The 8,003-nt window shown below is 37.5% G+C and overlaps 1 long non-coding RNA gene across 1 annotated transcript; it reads left to right on the top strand.

Moving 5' to 3' along the window:
• The first annotated feature begins 1,384 nt into the window (after nt 1–1,384).
• Nucleotides 1,385–3,221, top strand: LOC127120144 (uncharacterized). The gene is made up of 3 exons (XR_007803136.1): nt 1,385–1,886; nt 2,047–2,346; nt 2,913–3,221. It is a non-coding gene; the product is annotated as an uncharacterized LOC127120144 (long non-coding RNA).
• The last annotated feature ends 4,782 nt before the right edge of the window (nt 3,222–8,003 follow it).

Genomic DNA, 8,003 nt, shown 5'->3' on the forward strand with positions numbered 1-8,003 from the left:
TCCATTTCTTAAGCCTCGTGTCGTACAACTTGAATCATAATTGATAAGTTGCTGATGTAGTCCTTGCTTGTTGTATTGCTTTGTAGAGAGAGAGAGAGGCTTGTTAATTGTATGGTTAGAATTGTGCTAAAGTCTATAAATAGACGAGAATACGATGAGCGCTGGGTCATTCGTCCCATACCCAAAGATATTCAGAATGGGGGTGGGAATTCTCCAGTCTCATTCCTTCTCTATTACTTAAGGCTCATGCCACACAATTATGGCCTTGATTTAACAAGCTCTTTGAGTTTCCACCTTTGATGTGCCTGTATTATCCGCTGCTTGGTATGACTGAGGATGCCTTGAGAATCTGACTTGAGGCTTCGAGTTCCACAACTTAGAAGAAAAAGTCTTATTAAGTGACCAATGGTCTTTTGGTCACTCAATTTAGACTGTGTGATCATATAAGTTCGAAGCATTCAATTGATCAAAATTTCTTTTGATCAATTTGAATCATGGGTTTGATTTGATTGGGAACCTAGGTTTAGAACCTAATCTAATGGTTAGGATTGTTCAAGGGATATACCTAAGGGAACATGTAATTGTTAAAACTTGATTAAAATTCTAATGTCAAATTCTAGTCCTAAGGGAGCATGGTGTAGTTAGTCGTGGTTTGATTAACATTCTAAGCCTAAGGGATCATGCCTTAAAAATTTGATTAAACCTAGATCAAAATTCCTAAGGGAACGTGCAATTGTATGGTGAAAAGGGCCAAATAACCCCTAAAGGATAAAATGGTCAATTCACAAAATACGATATTGAATTTTTAGCACAAATTAAGTTCTAGTTAAAATTTAATTATAGCCTAAAATTGGTTTCCTAAAGCTTGACTCTAACCTAATTGTTTAGAAATTAACTAAGTTCTAAAATCAACTAAAATCTAATTAATCCTAGTTAATTATTTTACTATTCTAAAAATTAAAAACCTAATTATCTAATATCCTAATGGTTAAACTAACTAAAAGTCCTAATTAAGCCTCTAATTGATCCTAAAACTCTCTAAGTAGACTCAATCAATTTCAAAATCTAATTAAACTAATGGATTAATATTTCTAAGAAAAGACTATTAAACCAAACAACTTAATTCTAAAAATCTACTCTCCTAATTAATCCCTAATATTCTAATTTATCTAGAATTCTAAATAACTAAAGTTTTACAAAAAAATCATGCTTAACTAATATAAACATTCTAATTATCTTAACATGAATTAATCAAAAGTTAAACGGGTTAAAACCTGGAAATTGGGTATAGCAAGGTGCACTTGGGCTTATGATTGTTGGCCTACAAGAAGCTCCATTGACATGGCTTGTTGTATAGTAATGGAGATGGATGGATTGATAAAGGGGGTAAGAAAATAAGGCCCAAGCTTGCAGCCAATGACCCGGGTCTCCCATGTCCGAAGCCGTATCCACACACTAAGTTCCTAGGTCAGATGACTTCACTCCCTCACGTCCAAAACGCTCTGACACGCTCCGATCAAACGATGGCTCCACCATGGGTTTCCACTGAGGACGTGATTCTCCTTTGTCTTCATCACTTTGCGCGCAACCACACCGACCGCCATGGAAAGATTTGAGAGCTCATTTTCACCATATCACGAAGAATCAAGAACAAATCCAATCCGTATTCAAATTTTCCACAACAAACACGATGGCTTAAGCAACACGCTTATTCGATCTTTGTTCTTCTGCTCTCCTCGCGTCATTGTGGTAGAAGACGAAGAAGACGATCCGCGTTCGCTCGTAACGTCGGGGATGGAATTCGACATTCCCTCGTATGTGTGGCATTGCAGATTGAGGATACGAGGACGAGTCGTAGTCTTTTCGATTGAACCGCGACGACCAAGGTAAAGTCTCCAATTGAGAGGTTAACTTCTATGATTCTGTTTCCAATTTCCTTGAAGATTCTTTGTCTTCTCTTCTGTGTTTTTGGTTTGTATCTGCTGGTTTCCTTCTTCTTCACTATTTGGATTTTGTCGTGTTTCTGACTGCTTAGAGTTTCTGCAGATTCGATGAGGTTGAAGGTTGATTTTTTTGATAGTGGAGATTGAAGCTTCTTGGTTGTGAAGAATGATGCAGCTTTTGGTTGAAGAAGAAAATTGGAGCTTTTGGTTGAACCAGGTGAAAGAATCAAAACTCTGTTGAAGATGATGGTATAGGTTGAAGATGAAGGCTGAATCGGATTTCAGGTGTGAAGAAGAAGAAGAAATCAAGGGTGAATTGAATTTCAGATGTGAAGAAGAAGAAGAAATGAAGGTTGAATTGAATTTCAGATGTGAAGAAGAATAACTCAAGGGTGAATTTGAGGTATTCTTTATAGAACCCAGAATCGGTTAGAATTCACTCGAAATTACAGTTAAATTCACATGAAACTCAAAAGTTGGTTTGAAATTCTTGTGAAAAAATCAATTGAAAAAACTGTTATGAGTTTGTTATTTTCCTTTTATACCAACCTGTTCTAGAATTAACCAAGTGAATTTTACGGTTAGAAAACAATTAGGTTGTTAGGGCCCGTTGGAAACTAGTTATGAATTTGAAACAAACTGTTAGTTTTGAAGAGTAAAGTTAGTTCAACGAGGTGTTAGTGTTAAATCTGTTAGAATTTAGTTACAAGATATTCAATTGATCTCTTATTCAAAGCTATAAGAGAATGGTTTATGTTAGTTTGAGATTCGGATTGAAATTACTAAAGTTAAATGAAACGAATTTGTTCTGCATTCGAAATGGTTAGATAAACTTCTGAAATTGTCATCATGCTGGTTTGATTGATATTTGCTTGACATAATAATAGGAATTGTGATTTGAGTTAATGCAGAATTCCATTTAGCCTATGCTTCTCTTTTGGCTTATTAAATTGTTAAGGAACGCTACAGGTTTGACGACATGACAGAACAGGTTCCAACATAGGAGAAACACAATTAAGTATGTGAACCGGGATAAGACAAAGCAGGTCAGTGCCACCGTCAGACTGTCATCATGGATTCACCAATTTCTTCTCGAAGATACATGCACTGATTTGGGGAGGGCTTTGTAATTTGTTTTTTCTTTTATATAGTGCCGAACTCTTATGAACTTGTAACTCAAAATGTAATGCGAACCAACACTTTTTTCAATTCAAATGCATATGTACCTGCCAAAATTCCCAGACTCAATGTAATGCAAACCAATGTTTTTTTTTCAAATGCATTATGGATATAATAGGATTAAAACAAAATTCCAAGTCTTATATGTTTCAAGTTAAATTCCAAGTACATTTGGTCCTTATAGTGGAAAAGCCTTTTGAAGAAAGTGATGATAGCATGTTTCGAAGCAAATGCAAATGGCCATTAACCATAAGTAAGATGATAGGCTTAAAATAGTTAAAACTTATTCAATCGTAGGTCACAAATAAATTTCCTTGTAGTTTTATATTGTAGTTTTATATGCCTGTGGTATGGACATTGTAATATGCTATCGTATGGAATGAAACGAAAGCTTCTTGCATAAGAAGGTCCTTGTGTTTTAATGGCACAAATCCTAATTTCACCTGCAAGCCTTTTTCCTTCAGAAATCAAGTAAAAACTTTTGAAACCATGATTTATAATTAATGAACTATGAGTTAAACATAAAGACTTGAATAATAAAGCTATGAACCAAATGAGGCATCACTCAAGTGAATGGGAGGACGCAAGATCAATAGATGAACTTGACGATGATTCTGATGGTAATGACCAGTCAAATCTTTCCACGAACTAGAGTTTCACACCAATGATCAAAAGAAACCATTGTTAGGGTTTCAAACTTAATGCAAGTCACATGATCCATGAGCCTCTTAACTATTCCTGCTTAGGGTTTTAACCCAAGCTCAACGCTCCATAGGCAAAATCTCCAACCATGGGCCAACCATTAGGGTTTGGATTCCTTGAATAATACCAAAGTGGAACCTTGAATTCAGACTCCGAAGAGGTCCAACCACTAGGGTTTTTCATCCCTGCCAAAAACCTTAGCTTTGAAAGCTGAGAACTTTGAATCCATAACGATCAGCCACTAGATATGAATAAAGGATTGATGCCTATGATTGAAGCATGGGGGTATGTCAATGATTCTCAAGTTAGGGATTAAATGAAAAAAAATAAAAAGGGGAGGGAAAATTTTGGGGTACAACAGGATGTCCTGGGCATATCCAAACTGGAACATACACCTATCCGGTAAGTATCTAGCCACTAACATTTGTCATCGCAGATAAGCAGAAAAAAATAAAGTGTCATCGAACTCATGATGCACTCTATGGTCTGCGTAGGGTGTCCAAGTGACATCATCTATATTTAGTACATAAATCCTCCTCATGTAATAAGCAACACCTTCAGGGTTTGCATGCTTGCCCCTCCATCTCTTAGCTCGTGGGGACTTAGCAGTGGTAGGAACATACTGCCTATCATAAATGAACGGGAAATACTCATATATCCAGCACTACACAACAACAAAGACTCGGATAACCAGAAAAATATCATAAAAATAACTAAAATAATAAGAAATAATAATTTGGTTATACCTAAAATAGACTCATATAACTGGAAATTTGTCTGGTCTAAAAAATAATCACCTCTCTAAGCGTAACATATAGAACAATCAATGCAACACACCCCAAGCCCAGCTGCAATGCTCAAGGCGAGTAAATAACCACATGTACTTCACATCAATATATACATGATACTTATCCGCTAAGATAGTACATCCTAAAAGATGTAACATGTATACCCTAACGACTTCCTCACACATACCCTGATGCACTAGATGGCCATACCTCCCGCGCAGCCAAGATAGGTGAAAGTGAACACTCTTTATATACCTAAACTTATCTACCACCTGCTCCTCAGTAACTCCTAAGTGATGTACATCATTCATACGTGCGATCTCTTGACTAATGATATGAGTGTTGAAAAAACTACCTGCCAGTGGAATATGGAATAGACAGGAGACATCATCTAAAATAATAGACATCTCACCAAATGGGAGATGGAAGGAATATGTATCCTTGTACCATCGCTCAATAAAGGTTGTCAATATCTGAGCGTCGAACATGGTCAACAAATAGTCCACCAGTGGAAGAAGGCCACATTCCTCAACAATCGCTTTCACCTCTTATGGCATTACGACATCTGAGAACTTTTTTAGCTTCAACCCATGGGTGGGCACCTTCAGTGGGATTTGGTTATGTAACAAACAAAGTAAAAAAAGAATTAGTTAATTTCAAAGTATCAATAATAAATAAAGTCACATCATCAACATATCATATACACACCTCTCCGTGCCATAATCTAAATGCCACATGATCCACATATCCAGTGAGCACAAAACGATCATTGGGCTCACCAGGAAACCTTACATCTGTGTGTACAAATGGCTCTCTCGAAGTTGAAGCAGTGACCTCTATCTTAATAGGAGGAGTAACATTCATATCATCCGTAGAAGGCACGTCAGTAGGATGGGGTATGAAGCTAGCGGAAATATACCCGAACGTATCTCACGCTCGAACATACAACAGAGTCGCCATCAAACTTTATTTATCCCCAAAGGGAAGGGAAAACAACGATAAAACCCGGGGGAAAGAGATATGCTGGATAAGTGTTGATTCCTTAGGATTGGCAGTAATTTTAGAAAACAAATAATGTAATCATCTCTGTTGTTTTAATATGTTGGGTTGAAGAAATTCAACATCTGGACCAACATGTCATGTACGATGTCACGACATCAGGTCTGTGACATCGCACATGTGTAGGAAACTGAATTAATTAATTCAGTATATGTCATGGGATCAGCAAGGATATCTGGTGAATATCCTAACTCCCATGTGGAGGTCTTGAAGACTAAATCAGAATATATATAGGCTCTAAACATGGAGATATATATGGAGAGAGTTTAGGAACTTGAAGACCTTGTTTGTAGCAGAATTTTTCTGCTGAAGTTGCAACAACAAAGAACAAGTCTGCTGCAATCTTCTGAAGGCCCAAATCCAGTTGGGTGATTAGGTTATAAATAGCTGATTGTAATCTAGTTTTTGTAAGCCTCTTAGAATGAATTTTTAGGGGTGTGTGTAAGGTAAACCTCCCAATCTGTGGGAAGGTTACCATGTGTTTCTCAGTGGTAAACCTGAGAGTGTTTGTTACTCAAAGCCTGTAGGCAAGAGTAATTATGTTCTTGAATGAAGCTGTGAAGCAAGTTCAAGGTGTTTGCACATTACATTGTATTTGTAGTGATAGGAATGGAAACTGGAGGTTTCTATCTAGGAGTTCCTAGGTATAGATTGCATTGGGTAGGGATTAAGTGATGAGTTGTAAACGGGGGAGTTTAACTCTGAATTGATACTACTAATAGTGGATCTTCTTCCTGGCTTGGTAGCCCCCAGATGTAGGTCATGTTGGACTGAACTGGGTTAACAATTTCCTGTGTTTGTTTTCCTTCTGTATGATATAATCATGTCTGCCATAACTAAGCATGTATTCCAGTCTGTTCATCAAGATAATAGCAGACCTGATACATAGCCTTCTGTTGGAATGTCAATCAGAATGTTTTGACATTCATCAACAACAGCACATACTGTTTAATAAGCTGATGAATTCAGTTCAGTATGTAGTGAAGTCTGGAGTTCAAAAGCACACCAGACCTGGCCAAAAAGGATCTTTGTGAAACTGTCAAACTGGATGCCTTGACAGTTCTTCCTGTAAGCTGATACTGAAGTAGAGACTGGTTGGTCTTTTACAGTACAGCAAATTTAGCACAGTCTGTTTTCAGGAACCAAACAGACTTAGCATATGGTTCTGGACTTGGATGTCAAACGGAATGTTGTGACATTCACTCATGACTGCATATGCTAAATTGTTGGATGATTAGTTTTCTGTTTCAGGATTTTTCTCAGGCTATTCACCAGCTGATCTAAAATCTAGGAAACTAACAACTAAGCTACAATTAATGAACCTGACAAATAATCTATTTGTTGGCTCCTTAATAAGTGAAGATTAGTTTAACTTGTTACAACCTTTAATTTAGGAAATACAAGTACATGACCAACAAACTGGAACAATGTAACAGATATTGTTCAAAACAGGATTGAGACATCGTGCTGATATCTGTGTAGGAAAACAACAGAAGTGAAGGTTATGGTGCACTTAACTAAGGGTTCCTCCTTTCTAGGATGACATAGAAGGAGAGGTCGTGACACTGTGAAAAGGTGCAAATTAGTACAGAGTGTAATAACTGTCTTGCTGTAATAGGTACAATGTTAGATCAGATGTCGTGACTTGAAGTAGAACATCTGAATACTGACTACGCCAGAATTTCAAATGGTATCAGAGCAGGCATCCTGTTCTGTCTCTGGATGAGATCCATGGGTGATACTTTCTGGTAGCTGGCAAGGAGTTATGTTAGTACTGATGCTGGAACCTGTGTAAGGTTCTGTAATTCCCTGAATGGTCCCTTGAAGTAGGTGGATGGACTGTTCATGACAGGAATGGTGTGTACCTGTCTCTAGAGGTTGGCTATTGGCCTGTGTGTGGGACAGCTGTGCCAGTATTAAAACACATTCAAACCTGGTATGGTCTTGGAGGCCAATCTGGTGAAGTGTGTGTTCATAGGTTGAGTTGTATTATGATTTCCGCTGCATAATACATGGCAAAACTCAAACTCTGATGTAGTTTCCCCTCATGTGGATGAAAGGCTGCTGTGTTCAAGATCTCATCATAATCTACTGAAGATGTCAAAGATACTTGAGTCCCCTCAAGTCCACTCATCATGACGTTCTCACTTCAGGATGGTAAGAGTCACTTAATCACTGATTCTCTTACTCTCTTGAGTAGTGTATATGAAGACCTTGAAGACCTTCAAGGAAGGTTTGTTCTAAGGAGGTGGAACCAATGTTCTATGTGATGTTAGAACATGTTGTTCAACAAGTATGCAGCTACTGGTTGAAGAGCAGATGGTTTTAGGGT

Source organism: Lathyrus oleraceus, chromosome 2 (assembly GCF_024323335.1).
Source record: "Lathyrus oleraceus cultivar Zhongwan6 chromosome 2, CAAS_Psat_ZW6_1.0, whole genome shotgun sequence".
NCBI classification, from domain to species: Eukaryota; Viridiplantae; Streptophyta; class Magnoliopsida; order Fabales; family Fabaceae; genus Lathyrus; species Lathyrus oleraceus.